The sequence below is a fragment of the Triticum aestivum genome, chromosome 4B (assembly GCF_018294505.1).
Source record: "Triticum aestivum cultivar Chinese Spring chromosome 4B, IWGSC CS RefSeq v2.1, whole genome shotgun sequence".
Taxonomy (NCBI): Eukaryota; Viridiplantae; Streptophyta; class Magnoliopsida; order Poales; family Poaceae; genus Triticum; species Triticum aestivum.
This window is the reverse complement of record NC_057804.1, coordinates 329,548,158-329,567,808: the sequence shown is the minus strand read 5'-3', so window position 1 is coordinate 329,567,808 and position 19,651 is coordinate 329,548,158.

The following is a 19,651-nucleotide window of genomic DNA, read 5'->3' as shown; positions in this document are numbered from 1 at the left end:
GTCAAGTGTTGATTCCATACCTTTCCTAAGCGGTGTTTTCATATTTCTACGTGAATGCTAATCCTTCTTGATCATCGAGGTTGTCATGTCATTTCTTTTCCAACCAGTGCATTTTCCTTCAAGTATCCCATAAGGGCGCCATTGAGAAGCCTGAGGATTGTCTGTTTCATCCATCCCCAAGTTGCCTTTGTTTTCCCGCCCTCCCACCCTTTTCTTCAAGGACTAAGATTTCTTAACAAGTATCCATCTTATTGATGGGAAGTTCCTTCATTCTTTCCTTCAATGTTCTTATCCGGCGATTTCTCATAAAGATGCTAAGGAAGATTTAAGTTTATCATTCTTCATTCTCTTTTTCTCTGGTGGACTAAATTCAAGCTTCGATGTTGATCATATCTCTTCCTATTGTTTCACATGCTTCCCCATGTTGGATGTTCTTATCCAACAATCTCTTGATAATTAACCTTGCGATATTCTTATCTGGAGTGCCGAAGATACCTCAGAAGTCTGGTGTTTCAATTCTTATTCAATTCAAGCTATTTCAAGGATGTTATCTCATTCAAGACATTTAATTCAACCAGTGCAATCTCTCTTCGAAAATCATTCAAAGGTGTTTCCTTTTGAGTGGGCCCTAACCCACAGGTCTTTTTCCAGGATCTTACCTGGCTATTCTATTTTTTCCGGTGCTACTCTCAAATTCTTTCAAAGTTTGACACAAGAATGAATTCTCGTCAGTCACATGCCTTCTCCAAGATTGTTTCAATTGTTTTCATCTTTTGCTCAAGCTTTCCTCTTTTCATTCGTCCGAGTTTCTCAACAATTTTGGAGGTGTTCCGCGTCTTCATTTTCAACATTAAAAAGTGAAGAAGAGTTGCTCTTAAATATTGGTCTGTTCTCTTGATGATTCGTGTTTCTACCTTCATGCCATCCTCATAATTGTTTTGGTTGTGAGAATTCTTCTCATAACCATCCAGAGCTTTTCATTAGTTCATTCCATTTTATTCCTCCGAAAGCCATCATTTCAGAATTCTTTATTCTCTACTTTTAGCACTCATTCTCCAAATATTCCGGTGCTTTGTTCAACTATTATTTAGTCAGCTCATGATCCCTTTGTTCACTTGTATCTAAATTTCCTCAAGTATCATTATTCATTTTCTAACTCTTCCTCGTGATTCGGGCTCTTTTCTTTGTTCGTTTTCAAATCCTTACGGTGGTTCGTTCAAGATTCAGCTTCCTTTGTTGTCATACCAATTCGTTTCTTCTTTCCCAAAATCCTACCGGTGGTTCATTGAAGACCTTCCCTAGTTTGCGCCACATCTCTCCTCAATCCTTTTCAAGAGGAATAAGTTGCATGCCAAATCAGTTTATCATCAATTAAATTTGTTGAGGATAAGCATGACGTAATTCTTATTCTTATTTAATCATGGTGAAGTAATTCCTTCCTTCGGAGGTTGTTCATGATGAATAATCTCTCGGTTCTAGGTTCTTCTTCTTTTCTTTTCCTGAGTTCCAGGTTTTCTCGGTTGTCTCATGGCGAAGCTCCATATAAATCATCGCAAGGCTTCATTTTTTTCTTTTCATCCTTCGTTTCTTTTTTCCTTTTGTTTGCCGGAGATCTTTACGGTGGTGCATAAAGGATTTAACTCATTCTCGTCAAGGAATTAATTCATTCTTCAAGTCTGTCAAGTTTCTTGTTGGATATCAAGTATCCCTCTTCTCGCATATGGAAGTGCAACTAATTATTCCTTGTCTTTCAGATATCTTGTTTTGCATCTTTTCTTTTGTCTCAAGCAAACAATCATTTCCATCTGTGGCCGGTTATCACGTAAAGTTTTGAGATGTTTTCCATAAGCCCACAACAAGCTTATTATTTTTGTTGTTGATTTTTCAACAACTCCATTCAAGCCTTTCTCCTCAGGATTCTCTTTCAAATTCATTTGCGGTAGAAGATTTTGTTGTCTTCTCCATTTTTTCATTCCATTCTATCTTTCGTTCTGGAGACTTCGCGTTGTTGCTCTTGTCAAGTATCATCCCATCTTGTCAAGTTCATGTCCAAATCCTTCCATTTTCAACCGGAGTGTTGTCCAAAGTCTTCATCCCTTGTTTATCCTGCTTCAACAGGAGTGGTTCCTAAATCTAGTGCGATGCCTCTTGTGGAACCGTGTACTTCTCAGGTTCATCTTTTGAGTCGATGATGGTGATGCAATTGTGGTGGGTGCTGGCGACAGGGAAGGAGATCTAAGACGGCGTAAGACGATCAGGAGTCGTGATGTCTGGTATGGTAGATGCTGTCGTCGATGGAGTAGCTCAAGTGAGGTGGACGACGTCGCGGAAAGACCAGGAAAAACCACACAAAGTTTTCTTTGAAACCTATCTCTAACTGAAGTAATTCTGTAAGGGCTCCTTTGGCTTGCAGGATTCTAAAAACGTAGGGATAGGAAAAACACCGAAATAGGATAGGAATGCACATGGGAAACGAAGCATTTGTAAACACAAGATTTCTATCAACTTGGGTGTTTGGTTTACAGGAATTGGAAGAGCAGAGGAATGCAAAGAAAGATGGCCATAGTAAAGTGAAGCCATATGAAAGTGTGTATAGTTAGAATGTTATTCTACCACTAATGCACTTAGTCTTGTTTTCATGCATAGGATTTTGAAAAGTAGGTCCAGGTATAATTGAATAGTTGAGTGCCATAGGAAAATTTCCTATTGCTATGTTTTTCCTTCACTTTTTCCTTTGAACCAGAGTAGCCCTAATGGATCGACATTAATGTAGAGTAATAAGTTATGCAACAAGTGTACAATCTATTTGGCATAGCCGTGTCAACCTCAGCATCATTGGGTTGGTTGCTGAAGGAGTTGTGGCAGAGGTGGCTGTCGGAGGTTTGGAGGAAGATCTGAGGCGTCCGTAGATGGTGTCTAGTATACTGCTTTGTTGTGATGGATGGTCCCATCCTTGGAGAAGCTCCGGTGAGTCGTAAGATGTCGAGGTTGAAACAGTACAAGACAGACATCGTTAATCTCAAGTGGGATTCTAATAGCATCTCCGATAGATGATGTAAAATACATTATCAAAAAGTTATAGATGTAAAATTTGCATCACCAAAAAACACCTGACTACAATAGATGTGGTAAAAACTATTGACTCTGAACATAACTGTCAAAACTGAAATTTACTATGGAATCTGAATGTTACTGTGGAAACTGAATGCATTGGTAGCAGAGAGGCACTTCACATGTCATTTAGGCCGCTCGAGCACTAATAGTAGAGAAACAGTGACCTAAATCAATAGGCGATCAACAGGGAACACAGTAGAAAGTAGCGCCTAGAGGAGAAGCGCGAACTAGAGCCAGAGCAGCAACTCGTGTAGCTATAGCAGCCCATGTACCAGCATCAGCAGTGCGAGCGAGAGCAAGAGTAGAGCAGAAGTGCGACTGAGCGAGAAATGGAGCAGCAGCAGTAGCGCAAACAAGCAAGAGTCGGAGCAGCAGCAGCAACACGAGCGAGCGAGAGCCGGAGTAGAAGCAGCAGCGCGAGCGAGCAAGCAAGAGCCGGAGCAGCAGCAGTAGCAGATGCAGCTGGTATGGACGCCGCTGTCGAAGGAGCCTTTCAATGGGGGAGAGCCACCGTGGAGATGTTGTTTGCGGCGCCGACTTCAATGTAGCTGCCCCATGGGGGTGCGGATCGAGCACTGTCGGCGCCGGGAGGTTGAGTTAAGGAGGAGGTGTGATACGATGAGTGTACATCCTCATTGGTGGTGCCGAGTAGGCCTCAGCTTCGTCCGAGGAGTCGGTGAGGATGATGTGGTTCCGATGGAGCAGGTTAAGGCGGCTCTATGGCGACGGATTAGTCGTGATGGACGAGGCGATCGTCGGAGCAGCTCCTTGGAGGTGGAGGACCGTGCGGTTGAACCGGCGGAACGACGAGATCGATGATGGATCCTCAACTAGGGAGGTGGATGAGGGACTTCAAGCTATTGCGATGGACGGCATCGTTGGGGAAGATGCTCCGGTTGGGCAGCGGTGGGGTGGCGGACGGAGGAGGGTGGGGTTTTGATGCTGGACAGAGGTTATCGAGGCGTGGGATTTAGAATGGCGAAAAGGAGGTGATGGGAGGGGGGAACCATGACTTAGGGACGCGTTTGTCCAAAATCTAGGGCCTGTTACAGAAGTACCCCCACCGACTTGAACTAGCAGCCCTTTTGTCACGACCGACTTTTTCAATAAATAATTATTGAGGAAATCGATCTTTAAATCCCAGTATAGGAAAAGTCATCCTCACTGGTAGACAAATACTTGATGAACAGAGGACCAGTAGCATTAAATATATTACAGGGTTGAGCTGAGGCTGCTCAACAATTTATTACAAGCTCGCCAATATCTTACATAAGGGCAGTTATGACACAGGGGTGTGGTGGCATGCTACTAGCTCGAGGTAAAAAGTGGTGGATAACTTGACTCCTAACTGGCAGCTCATCGAGCGTCGAGGTGAGGCTCGATGAATTTATTTCTGGGGTTGCGGAAGCGGATAATACAATGACCAAACAGGATCGCACGGGACTGACTGGGACTCCTCTAGGCGTCGGACTCGCTATCAAACTCTTCATCCATGAGATCGCCTTCATCAACATCTGGCCAAATCAACAAGCCAGGTGAGTACTTTGAAAGTACTCGCAAGACAGTTCGGACAAAATATATAATCAATGAATGCATGAATGCGTCACGAATAAAAATGATGCTCGTACAACAATAATAATATTTATGCACGACTTGATAAGTAAACAAATAAATGAAAACCGATCGGGTGTCTGGAGCGACGCCTCAAAAGGTAAACAAATAAAACTCATGCCGCAGTCGGGCGTCTAAGCGACACCACATAAAGGGCTTTAAAAGAAATGCCACAGTCGGACGTCTGAGCGACATCACATAAAGGGCTTTAAAAGAAATGCCACAGTCGGACGTCTGAGCGACATCACATAAAGGGCTTTAAAAGAAATGCCACAGGCGGACGTCTGAGCGACATCACATAAAGGGCTCTAAAAGAAATGCCACAGTCGGATGTCTGAGCGACATCACATAAAGGGCTTTAATAAAAGTAAATACAATTATGCCACCGTCGGACGTCTGAGCGACATCGCAGACAGGGCTTACAATAAATGTAAATACAAGTATGCCACCGTCGGATGTCTGAGCGACATCACAGACTGGGCTTACAACAAAAGTAAATAACAAGGTTAGTCCATCCACAAGAATAATCTTTTAACCGGATTTATCACACATGAATTCCACCGGAGATTTGTCACTGAGGTTGATACTTGACAAGATAAGATGAATATAGTACTTGAACAAAGTACAAGATAATTGAAAGATTTGTGACTCTGCAGAGTTTGGATGAACTGACCACAGCCAACGGATTTCCGTAGTCATGAAGGACTAGTTCGGTTTACGGTATTTCAGTAGAAACACATTTAACTAGTACAGACCCATTTCACCTCACGATGCTAGGAATCACCCTGGACAATGTCCAAGAAAAACTCTGAGACGGGGAGGCCACAACCTCGAATAGCATGGGATCAAATTTCTATACGCGCGCTCTAAGGGGTGCCCCCTCTTGTTCCCAACCGGAAACACCTATGCCCCCTGACCAGATGACGGGCTTTAATCCAGGGCCATGGAACCCTCATCCCGGCCTCTCTATTTGGTGTGTACCAGGAAAACGGTTTGCAACTTACTAAGCCATATTCCTTTCGGAAAACATGTGATAGTACAGGAAGGAAATGAATGGAAATGTGCTTTGATTCACGATGACACGGAAGTCAAATAATCTGGCATAAGACTAGCATGTCACAACACTGCCATCTTACCCATCCTCATGCCATCACATGGCCATGCAAATATGTATCCAACAACATAATGCTTTCCGAAACTTACTTTCCACTAATGTGCATGAAATATAACATTCAAAGAAATGTTCATAAACATGCCATGACTATACTAAAATGCAAACATGCAACAACCACTCATCATATCAAGAATTCAAACATGCTTGCCTGGTTCGGAGTAGTCGGAGTTTAACTGTGTGAAGTTTGCAGCTCCGTCACCTCCTTCGGTATCTACGGTATAAGAAAAATATGTATGTAACGTAAATACTGTGAGTGTACAGAAAAGTGTTCCAAATATTTTTCAGATAAATATGACAAAAAACTAGAAAGAAATAAAGATGACATAAAAAGAATCAATCAAATATCATTTTCTGTTTAAAAGTTATAAGAGTTTTGGTCCAAGGACCCATCTGTAATGAAACAGAAAGTTCCCAAGGGGTTCTGCGGAAAAGTCCAGAAAAACGTTTCGTTTAAAAGAAACGACTGAGAGACTGACAAGCGTGCTCCACCTGTCAGGTTTGGATTTTCAAACGAGGGAAACAGAGCGCGACGGCGCCTGAGAGGTGCGGTGGTCGCCAGCGGCGATCCACGGCGAGGCAGGGGGATCGAGGGTTACCTTCGTGATCAGTGCACCTTTCCGCGTCTGTGGGTGGTGGTGGTGGTCGCCGGCAAGCACTGTGTCGACGGCGGCCCTTGCTCCGGCGGACGGCAGTTCGGGCAGTCGTCGATCTCGCCGGAGGGAGCTGCGGTGTCCAAATTGAAGTGGGGGTTAGCCTAGTGGAGGTGGTACGAGGCTACGGGAAAGAGCAGGGCGGCGGAGGAGTTCTCACCAAAGAGAATGTTGCCGGAGCCCGAGGAGGACGGAGGTGGCCAGAGTCAAAGAAGAAAGGCCCCTCGAGGCTCTCCCAGTGGCTAGGCGGGGTCTAGTGAGGTGGTGGAGTTGTGCGGGGGCGAGGGCAAGCTCGTGGGTGCTATTTATAGCCGGCCCGAGGCGGTTGCCATGAACGGATAAGTTCGGCGGGTGATTACGGCGGCGCTGTGGTGGGACGGTCGGCTTAGGAGCTTGAGCATCGCCTAGGTGGAGCAGTGGTGCCATTTTAGGGTCCAACTCAGCACGGGAGGGAGGGTTACGGCCTGCCCTCAACGGAACGGCAGCACGGCCCGTCGGCGGCAGAGAACGCGCTCTACGCGTGCCAGGCCACGGCGACGGTGCTGCATGCGTGCGCTGGCAAGGAGATGGCCACGCGGAGCTACCAGGAGGGTTGGGCGGTGCCGAACGGCGTTATGCCGCAGTTTTGCTCCCTGTCGGCCGTTACGATGGTTCTGCCGCCGCAAAGCACGCCGACGCAGGCGGGCCAGGGCGCCACCGATGCCAGGAACGCGCCAAGCACGCGTGTGAAGCTCCGGACAAGCAGGCCAGGCTGTGAGCAACGTGCCAAGTGCACTGTGGGCATGTGACTGAAACTCTGACGGAGAACGACACTGCAATCTGAATTTAACTGAAGATGAAAAGAAACAGTGCATGCAAGTGTCTGACAGAATGATTCTAGCATGTAGGGATTTTTCCTTAAGCTGATTTTTGGTGGAGAGGTCTCTCATTGCAACTAGAGGTTGCGTGAATTTTGGTGGAATTTTTGGAGAAGTGTAGAAATGAATTTCACCAAATTTGGCAAATCTGGTCCAAACTTGCAGAGAGTGAAATTTGAAATATTTGAAAGGAAGAAGAGTGGATCAAGATGGTTCTAGGCTGTGGGTACAAAGGACTATCCAGAGGTGTTGAGTTGAGGTCAAAAATCAAATGCATTAGGGTACTTGCTTTGCAAATCACCTTGGCTCAAAAGAAAAGACAAAATTATTTTGGAAAAAGGAATAATTGGAATAAAATCCAAAAATGGATTTTATTAATTTGGATAGAATGTTTGGGTTATACCAAAGTGGGAGGAGGGGTTTTGGGGGAGTTTTACCATAAGAGGCATGGTAAACAAGAATGGATCAAAATCAAATGAAAGCCCAAAAACAAAAGGTTTTCTTTTTAAAAGAAACTAAATCCAAGAAAAGATTTTTGAGAGGGCAAACTTAGAAGAGGGTTTTTAAGAAGGGTTTAAATGACCTTCTTCAAACCAAGCAAGGCTCTTCCTGAAAACAAAAACCACAAAAAAAATTTGGAGTGTCACAGCACCTACCCCCTTAGGAAAAATCTCGTCCCTGAGATTTCAGCTGATCCTTAAACAGGTGTGGGTGCTCTGTTCGGAGAAAATCCTCGCTCTCCCAAGTTGATTCATTCTCGGTGTGATTGCTCCACTGAACTCTGAAAAACTTGATGGTTTTCTGTCGGGTCCTCCTCTCAGATTCTTCCAATATTTTTATTGAGTGCTCCGGGTAGGTGAGGTCTGGTTGCACGTCAATATTCTCATGTGATACTTGCTTCTTTGGGCTGCTCACGTATTTTCTCAACTGCGAGATGTGAAACACGTTGTGGATACCGGATAAATCTTCGGGTAGGTCTAGCTGGTAGGCTACCGTGCCTCTTCGGGCCACTATATGAAATGGTCCGATGAATCTTGGTGCTAGCTTTCCCTTAATCCTGAATCGCTGCAGACTCTTCATAGGAGAAACTCTTGGGTGTACCAATTCTCCGGGTTCAAAACTGATTTCCCGATGCTTTTGATCGTAATAACTCTTCTGCCGACTCTGAGCTATTTTGAGTCGATCTCTAATTGTTTTAACCTTCTCCTTAGCCTCCTTGAGCATATCTGGGCCGAAGATATGGCTGTCTCCGGTCTCTGACCAATTTAACGGGGTACGGCATCTTCTCCCATATAGAGCTTCAAAGGGTGCCATTTGCAAGCTGGCTTGATAGTTGTTGTTGTATGCGAACTCTGCATATGGCAAACTTTCTTCCCAACTATTCCCGTAGGTGAGGACACAGGCTCTTAGCATGTCTTCTTGGATTTGGTTTATGCGTTCAGTCTGCCCATCAGTCTGGGGATGGTATGCGGTACTGAAGGCTAGCTGGGTTCCCAGTGCCTGTTGCAGGTGATCCCAAAATCTAGAGACGAACTGTGTGCCTCTATCGGAGATGATAGTCTTTGGGACTCCATGTAGGCAGACGATACGGGCAAGATAAAGTCTGGACAGTCTCTGAGTGGTGTAAGTTGTCTTCACCAGAATAAAATGTGCCACTTTGGTTAATCTGTCGGTTATGACCCATATGGCATCGTTTCCGTGTCGTGACCATGGCAGTACGACAATAAAATCCATTCCAATCTCGTCCCACTTCCACTCGGGTATCTTGTTTGGTTGTAATAGCCCGACTGGTTTCTGGTGTTCGGCCTTGATACGTTGACAAGAGTCACAGCATGCAATGAACGTGGCTATATCTCTCTTCATACCGTGCCACCAAAAAATTTCCTGAAGGTCTTTGTACATTTTTGTCCCTCCAGGGTGGATTGAATACGGAGCTGTGTGACTTTCAGCCAAAATCTGCTGTTTGAGGTCCTTGATGTTTGGTACGCATAGTCTCTCTCCGTACCACAATATTCCTTGCTCATCTATGTTGAATTCTGAGGCTTTGCCCAAACTCACTTTCCTTTTTATGCCCTCAATGCTGGGGTGTCCGTGTTGGGCTTCCTTGATCTTTTCCATCAGGGTAGGCTGTATTTCTAGATTCGACACACTGCCTTCGGTAATCATTATTAAATTGAGTCTGGCAAATTCCTGTTGAAATTCTGGCCTCAACTTTGGTATACTGTTGTCGTCCGTGATGGGATTCCGACTAAGTGCATCTGCCACAACATTTGCTTTTCCGGGATGATAGTGGATTCCAACATCATAATCCTTCACCAACTCTAACCAGCGTCGTTGCTGTAAATTTAGTTCTGGCTGTGTGAAAATATACTTAAGACTCTTATGGTCTGTGTATATCTCACAACGATTTCCAAGTAGGAAGTGTCTCCATTCCTTGAGTGCATGGATGACCGCTGCTAATTCCAAGTCATGAGTGGGATAATTCTCCTCATGCTTGCGAAGTTGTCTGGAGACATACGCAACTACCTTGCCTTCTTGCATCAACACGCATCCGAGGCCTTTCCGGGATGCGTCACAATATACCTCAAAATTCTTGTGTATATCTGGCACAATTAGTACTGGTGCCGTTGTTAATTTGCTTTTTAGCTCTTGGAAGCTTTTCTCACATGCTTCTGTCCATTCAAACTTCTTGCCTTTCTTGAGCAATTGTGTCATGGGCTTTGCTATAGTGGAGAATCCTTCAATAAATCTCCGATAATAGCCTGCCATTCCCAAGAAACTCCGTACGTCCGTTACGTTAGCTGGTGCTTTCCAGCCAAGTACGGCCTTGACTTTTTCCGGGTCTACTGCAATACCTTCTTGGGTTAGCACGTGGCCTAGGAAACCCACCTGTCTTAGCCAAAATTCACATTTGCTGAATTTGGCGTATAGTTGATGTTTCCTGAGTTCTCCGAGTACAATCCTGAGATGTTCGGCGTGCTCTTCTGGTGTTGTGGAGTATATCAAAATATCATCGATGAATACCACAACAAACTTGTCCATATACTTCATAAATACTTTGTTCATGAGGTGAACAAAATATGCGGGGGCGTTGGTTAGCCCGAATGGCTTCACTGTGAACTCATACAGCCCATATCTGGAAGTAAAGGCGGTCTTGGGAATATCTTCTGTTCACACTTTTAATTGATGGTATCCTGATCTCAAGTCAATTTTTGAGAAGACTTTGGCCTGTGCGAGCTGATCAAATAAATCATTTATTCGGGGCATTGGGTATTTGTTCTTGATTGTGACCATGTTGAGAGCTCGATAATCAATGCACAATCTCAGTGTTCCATCCTTTTTCTTGGCAAATAAAATTGGAGAACCCCAAGGTGAGGAACTGGCTCGAATGTATCCTTTCTCAAATAATTCTTTTATTTGCTTCTTTAACTCTACCAATTCGGATGGTGCCATTCTGTATGGTTTCTTGTAAATGGGAGCGGTTCCGGGTGCTAGCTCAATGCTGAATTCTATCTCTCGGTCCGGTGGCATGCCTGGTAGTTCTTCTGGAAATACGTCTGGGAATTCACATACTACTGGAACCTTGTTCAGCTCAGAAACGTCTACCTTATTTAATCTCGGTTGCCGAGGTATTTGTCTCTCTTTGGCTGAAACTTTTATTTTCTTCCCATGATGGTGTGTGAGAATCACGGTCCGGTTGCAGCAGTCAATAAAACCTTTGTTGGTGGTTAACCAATCCATCCCTAGGATGACATCCAGTCCTTTGCTTTCCAATACAATAAGGTTGGCGTAAAACTTCAATCCTTCAAATTCAATAACCACACCTTGACAGTAACTCTGGGTCACTTGCTTAATTCCAGGGGACTTGATGATCATTGATTTTTCCAAGGGAAGCATAGAAAAATTATTTTGCAAAGCATAACTCTTCGAAATGAATGAGTGAGAAGCTCCAGAATCAAACAAAACCATGGCAGGTATTGTGTTGACGGGGTACGTACCGAGTACGATGTCTGGGGCGTTCTGTGCTTCCTCTCGGGTCACGTGGTTTAGGCGACCGTTCCGGTGGTTGTTATTGGGGTTGAAATTGCTTCGCTTTGGTGCTGAATTATTGCCACCATTATTGGGCTTTGGGGTTGAGTTTCTTGGCTTGGGGCACTGCTTGGCATAGTGCCCTTCTTCTCCACAAGCGTAACAAGTAACGCCTGGGCGATAGGTGAACTCCTTGTCTCTTGCATGGAAATTCTTGATTGGGCGTGAATTATCCGTCGGGGTTTTGTATATTCCACCCTTCTAAGATTCCGTCTTGCTTCTGGGGTTGCGAGCAAAAGTAGTCTGGTCCCTTTTGTGTTTGCAGAAATCTTCCAGGCTACGTCGCTCATTTTCCAGAGTAATGGCCTTATCCACCAGTGTTTTAAAATCTGGGAAGGTATGCACAACCAGCTGGCATCTAAGGGCGGGTGCCAGGCCTTCCAAGAATTTTTCCATCTTCTTGCTCTCAGTCATGCGCTCTTCATTGGCGTAGCGAGACAGCAGAGTAAATTGGCTGTTGTATTCTGACACTGTCATGGTCCTTTGCTTGAGGTTATCAAATTCTCTCTTCTTGATTTTCATAACACTCATAGGAATGTGTGCCCCATGAAAACCTTCTTTGAAATCCTCCCAGGTTATTTCATTTTCGTTGGGGTGCATGTGCAGGAAGTTTTCCCACCATGATGCGGCTGCTCCCATGAGGTAATGTGGTGCATACAATACTTTTTCACGGTCTAAGCACTGTGCAATAATTAATTTTCTCTCCATGTCTCGAAGCCAGTCATCGGCCTCAAGAGGCTTGTCAGTATGAGAAAATGTTGGAGGACGCGTCTTCTGTAACTCAGATAATTTGGATTGCTGTTGATACTGACCACGGTTACTTCCCATATTGATGAATTGGTTCATCATTTCCTGCTGTTGTTGCTAACTCTATTCATACAGACGACACACTTGTGTAAAAGCTGTTCCACTGTCCTATTGACTTGTCTGACCCTGAGTGAAATTGTGGTTTTGCGGTGTGCCATAATTTTCCTCTAGCTGATTTAGCATGGAGCGCGTCCAAGGACGAGACATCTTTCACTCTGGGGATATATTTTGTGAAACTCGTAAGACAAGGAAGAGAGTCGCACAATAAAATCACACATAAAACAAATTTTAAAACTCCAGGATATTTTTGAAAATACACAGTTGCGCGCGGAGAAGGACTATTACATATCTTACACGCAAGCATAATTATACATTACATCACTCAGGATATGCATACATAATCCTGACATGTTATTTAAACTAGTGCACTTCTCCAGATCCTACATGATGCGCAAACAGGCTACTTCTCACAGCCTATGTACATATAAACATATTACACAAGCCGGTACATCGCATGGCGTCGACGCGTACTCAGTCGGAGATGGTGAGGATCTCCCTTGGCCTGCCGAGGGTGAGACGCAGTGATGCTGGGGAATCAACTTCCTCCTTGCTAATAGGTTCCAGACGAGGAATGCTGCGCTGAGCTGATGGAGCAGGTGCCGTAGGCGGAGTAACCTGAATAAGAGTGGGCGGAATAGGTGGAGTAGCACGTATGGGAGTGGGTGCAAAAAGTGGTGTAGCGCAAATGGGAGTGGGTACAATAGCCTGGTTAAATTCCTCAGTGGTAGGTAGGCGACGAGTAGTGGCGAGAATGGTAGGTGAATGAGAAGCTGAGGACGAGATAAAAGTCAACGGTGGAGCGATGTGAAGGAGTTCCCTCCTGTTAGCAGCACAGCCATGAACCGACTCCATGCGTGAAGCTACGAGGTCGTCCACCATGCTGTCGAAGGCTGCCTCCAGGGCTCGGAGGTACTCGACAAGGATCTCAAAGGCCTCGTCTCGCTCTCCTCTGGGGCAAGAGAATGAGTAGTGACAGGTGTAAGGCACATGTCATGGAAGGTAGCGGTAGCGATGGGTCTTCAATGCAGGAAGGACATCCCGAAGACGAGCTATCGCCTCACGGGCAGCCATCTGCATAGCATGCCTCTCTGCAGGCATGACTCTCCCCAAGAAACGGAAGCGGCGCATCTCAACATGCCCTCCCCTGAATTGCACCGCGGCCTAGTGCATGGTCAGACTGTCGTTGGTCTTGTGCGGATAAAGTGTGAAGACTGGGCGCACGGATGGCCCCATCGCGACCTGAACGATGAAGGAGAGGAGTTTGACGAACCCCTCAGGCACGTTGGCGAACATTTGAGACTCGCAGTCGCTTCCGGCCATCTACAAAAGTAGGCAAAAATTCTGAGTGACCAGATCATAAATTTTATGCTGACTGTCAGAAAAATGACTACATTTGTAAAAACATGAATAAACTCTGTCGTGCTAATAACTAAATTAGCGATCGCACCTAGTGGCTTCCTACAGTCAGCCTGGCTCTGGTTACCAAGTCTGTCACGACCGACTTTTTCAATAAATAATTATTGAGGAAATCGATCTTTAAATCCCAGTATAGGAAAACTCATCCTCACTGGTAGACAAATACTTGATGAACAGAGGACCAATAGCACTAAATATATTACAGGGTTGAGCTGAGGCTGCTCAACAATTTATTAGAAGCTCGCCAATATCTTACATAAGGGCGGTTATGACATAGGGGTGTGGTGGCATGCTACTAGCTCGAGGTAAAAAGTGGTGGACAACTTGACTCCTAACTGGCAGCTCATCGAGCGTCGAGGTGAGGCTCGATGAATTTATTTCTGGGGTTGCGGAAGCGGATAATACAATGACCAAACAGGATCGCATGGGACTGACTGGGACTCCTCTAGGCGTCGGACTCGCTATCAAACTCTTGATCCATGAGATCGCCTTCATCAACATCTGGGCAAATCAACAAGCCAGGTGAGTACTTTGAAAGTACTCGCAAGACAGTTCGGACAAAAGATATAATCAATGAACGCATGAATGCGTCACGAATAAAAATGATGCTCGTACAACAATAATAATATTTATGCACGACTTGATAAGTAAACAAATAAATGAAAACCGATCAGGTGTCTGGAGTGACACCTCGAAAGGTAAACAAATAAAACTCATGCCGCAGTCGGGCGTCTAAGCGACACCACATAAAGGGCTTTAAAAGAAATGCCACAGTCGGACGTCTGAGCGACATCACATAAAGGGCTTTAAAAGAAATGCCACAGTCGGACGTTTGAGCGACATCACATAAAGGGCTTTAAAAGAAATGCCACAATCGGACGTCTGAGCGACATCACATAAAGGGCTTTAAAAGAAATGCCACAGTCGGACGTCTGAGCGACATCACATAAAGGGCTTTAAAAGAAATGCCACAGTCGGACGTCTGAGCGACATCACATAAAGGGCTTTAAAAGAAATGCCACAGTCGGACGTCTGAGCGACATCACATAAAGGGCTTTAATAAAAGTAAATACAATTATGCCACCTTCGGACGTCTGAGTGACATCGCAGACAGGGCTTACAATAAATGTAAATACAAGTATGCCACCATCGGACGTCTGAGCGACATCACAGACAGGGCTTACAACAAAAGTTAATAACAAGATTAGTCCATCCACAAGAATAATCTTTTAACTGGATTTATCACACATGAATTCCACCGGAGATTTGTCACTGAGGTTGATACCTGACAAGATAAGATGAATATAGTACTTGAACAAAGTACAAGATAATTGAAAGATTTGTGACTCTGCAGAGTTTGGATGAACTGACCACAGCCAACGGATTTCCGTAGTCACGAAGGACTAGTTCGGTTTACGGTATTTCAGTAGAAACACATTTAACTAGTACACACCCATTTCACCTCACGATGCCAGGAATCACCCTGGACAATGTCCAAGAAAAACTTTGAGACGGGGAGGCCACAACCTCGAATAGCATGGGATCAAATTTCTATACGCGCGCTCTAAGGGGTGCCCCCCGCTCGGTCCCAACCGGAAACACCCATGCCCCCTGACCGGATGACGGGCTTTAATCTAGGGCCATGCAACCCTCATCCCGACCTCTCTATTTGGTGTGTACCAGGAAAACGGTTTGCAACTTACTAAGCCATATTCCTTTCGGAAAACATGTGATAGTACAGGAAGGAAATGAATGGAAATGTGATTTGATTCACGATGACACGGAAGTCAAATAATCTGGCATAAGACTGGCATGTCACAACACTGCCATCTTACCCATCCTCATGCCATCACATGGCCATGCAAATATGTATCCAACAACATAACGCTTTCCGAAACTTACTTTCCACTAATGTGCATGAAATATAAAATTCAAAGAAATGTTCATAAACATGCCATGACTATACTAAAATGCAAACATGCAACAACCACTCACCATATCAAGAGTTCAAACATGCTTGCCTGGTTCGGAGTAGTCGGAGTTTAACTGTGTGAAGTTTGCAGCTCCGTCACCTCCTCCGGTATCTACGGTATAAGAAAAATACGTACGGAACGTAAATACCGTGAGTGTACAGAAACGTGTTCCAAATATTTTTCAAATAAATATGAAAAAAAACTAGAAAGAAAAATAAAGACGACAGAAAAAGAATCAATCAAATATCATTTTTTGTTTAAAAGTTATAAGAGTTTTGGTCCAAGGACCCATCTGTAATGAAACAAAAAGTTCCCAGGGGGTTCTGCGGAAAAGTCCAGAAAAACGTTTCGTTTAGAAGAAACGACTGAGAGACTGACAAGCGGGCTCCACCTGTCAGGTTTGAATTTTCAGACGAGGGAAACAGAGCGCGACGGCGCCCGAGAGGTGCGGTGGTCGCCGGCGGCGATCCACGGCGAGGCAGGGGGATCGGGGGTTACCTTCGTGATCAGTGCACCTTTCCGCGTCTGTGGGTGGTGGTGGTGGTCACCGGCAAGCACTTTGTCGACGGTGGCCCTTGCTCCGGTGGATGGCGGTTCGGGTAGTAGTGGATCTCGCCAGAGGGAGCTGCGGTGTCCAAATTGAAGTGGGGGTTAGCCTACTGGAGGTGGTACGAGGCTACGGGCAAGAGCAGGGCGGCGGAGGAGTTCTCACTGAAGAGAATGTTGCCGGAGCCCGAGGCGGACGGAGGTTGCCGGAGCCCGAGGCGGACGGAGGTGGCCGGAGTCGAAGAAGAAAGGCCCCTCGAGGCTCTCCCAGTGGCTAGGCGGGGTCTAGTGAGGTGGTGGAGTTGTGCGGGGGCGAGGGCAAGCTCGGGGGTGCTATTTATAGCCGGCCCGAGGCGGTTGCCGTGAACGGATAAGTCCGGCGGGTGATTACGGTGGCGCTATGGCGGGACGGTCGTCTTAGGAGCTTGAGCATCACCAAGGTGGAGCAGTGTTGCCATTGCAGGGTCCAACTCAGCACGGGAGGGAGGGTTACGGCCCGCCCTCGACGGAATGGCAGCACGGCCCGTCGATGGTAGGGAACGCGCTCTGCGCGTGCTAGGCCACGGCGATGGTGCTGCATGTGTGCGCTGGCAAGGAGATGGCCACACGGAGCTACCAGGAGGGTTGGGCGGTGCCGAACGGCGTTATGCCGCAGCGTTGCTCCCTGTCGGCCGTTACGGTGGTTCTGCCGCCGCAAAGCACGCCGGCGCAGGCGGGCCAGGGCACCACCGACGCCAGGAACATGCCAAGCATGCGTGTGAATCTCCGGACAAGCAGGCCAGGCTGTGAGCAACGTGCCAAGTGCACTGTGGGCATGTGAATGAAACTCTGACGGAGAACGACACTGCAATCTGAATTTAACTGAAGATGAACAGAAACAGTGCATGCCAAGTGTTCGACAGAATGATTCTGGCATGTAGGGATTTTTCCTTGAGCCGATTTTTGGTGGAGAGGTCTCTCACTGCAACTAGAGGTTGCCTGAATTTTGGTGGAATTTTTGGAGAAGAGTAGATATGAATTTCACCAAATTTGGCAAATCTGGTGCAAACTTGCAGAGAGTGAAATTTGAAATATTTGAAAGGAAGAAGAGTGGATCAAGATGGTTCTAGGTTGTGGGTACAAAGGACTATCCAGAGGTGTTGAGTTGAGGTGAAAAATCAAATGCATTAGGGTACTTGCTTTGCAAATCACCTTGGCTCAAAAGAAAAGACAGAATTATTTTGGAAAAAGGAATAATTGGAATAAAATCCAAAAATGGATTTTATTAGTTTGGACAGAATGTTTGGGTTGTACCAAAGTGGGAGGAGGGGTTTTGGGGGAGTTTTACCATAAGAGGCATGGTAAACAAGAATGGATCAAAATCAAATGAAAGCCCAAAAACAAAAGGTTTTCTTTTTAAAAGAAACTAAATCCAAGAAAAGATTTTTGAGAGGGCAAACTTAGAAGAGGGTTTTTAAGAAGGGTTTAAATGACCTTCTTCAAACCAAGCAAGGCTCTTCCTGAAAACAAAAACCACAAAAAAAATTGGAGTGTCACACCTTTAGGCTCAGGGTTAGAAGGGGATTTGTCGTGTCGGGATTTGGCAGCTGGAGGGAGTTTTCGCGCGCGTTGTAATTTTGGGATAGCAAGGTGCGGGTTGTGAAGGCACGAGTTTTGGGAGTACAATATCTGAATTTTTAGGATAACAAGGCGCGTTGAAATTTAGGGAGAAGACTAATGTGTAATAATGTGCGTACCAAATCAATTCGCACTTCCCTCAATGAAAAAACAAAAAACTAATACTATTCACACCACACAAAGAGAGAGTCTTGTCCCGTTTTACTTTACAAATGCTATTCAAAGTTATGAATCCATGTTAAGTCCAATTGATTTTTTTCGCTGGCTATATAATGCATGTAACCTACTCATACGAACATTTTAGTGCATTGCAAATGTCCATACTGCCGCTGCAATTCGTAATAAATTTGAGTTCATTTCTGTATTTCAGTAAGAATCTACAATCATGATTATTTTCAAGTTAAATAAGAATTCGTGTATTGTCTTAACAAGACACCACATGATTACTATAGAGGTAGATATGAACTATGTGTACTATATGAAATTGAATTCAAAATTTTGAATACACTTGATGTTGATTCCAAATAATAGTATATTTGATGTACTAACTAGATCTTCATAATCTAAACCATGTTTCATACATACACTGTGTTTATCACACAAACTATAGTGCCTCGCCCCCTACATTATGACAAGTATTTAGCCCTGAGCTGCAAAAGCCACACATTATCACAAATTCAAATAAATGTTCTGTATATTATATGTAGTATAACATGTTCATAACCACACCATGCGTATCACCATTATATATATTCATGCATGCGTCGGTTTAAAACACTGTGATCTCTTGTTCAAATATCTGAATCCACTTTATATAATGAATTATGATCTCTGTTCATCATTTACACCCACACAATCCTCTTCTCTTTGAAGCTAGCACTAAGTTTCTCTTATGCATGCACATGCCCGCCCCCCTCTCACCCTCCCTCAGCGTCCCCTCAATCACGCACATTCGTTATTTCTCTTTAGTCGTTCACCCATCATGTGTGTAGGCCCCTGACTCCTTCTTTCCGGCACACACTGGTCGATATACCTCTCTAGACAAGTGTGCCTACCACAAACTAATGCTTTCCATCTTCTCTTCTCACCGTCCATGCCCACCTATGTCCAATATGGTTCCACACACGTGCACACCCCCGCCCCTCTTTTCATAGATCTCATACTCGCAGACTCCTCACCCTCGATATAGTAGGACTCTCACACCACCTCCTAGCCGCATCCCTCTCTCTTTGTCCGTCTCTCACGATGTTATTTGCTTCTAACACATGCATGCATGTATACGTACCGATCTCCCTACAAATAGATAGGTCGACTATGAGTCTTTTCCCCGAGCACCGATCGACGTACCTCACTAGTCATGTCTCTCCATTTCTTAGGGACACGATGATTGATCTTCCTATGTAGTTACATCTGCTTACCACAACCATATTGTCCCCCTCATCATCCTTGCATGCCTCCCAACCAGTCTCCCACACACATGTGCACACACATGCAGACATCCCCTCTCTTATTGATATTGCAGTCGTACCCTCCGTTTGTCTAGTAGACCTCTCCCACCATTTGTGAGAAGCAACTCCACCACCAACCCTCCGACACTCTACCTTTGCCTCTCTCCCAACCTTATTCCTCTGTGACACATATGCATGGATGCCGATCGATCTCCCTCAATACATAGCTAGGTCTATCTCCTTCTCCACACATATACGAGTCGATCTACTCTCTATAGTTAGGTCTCTG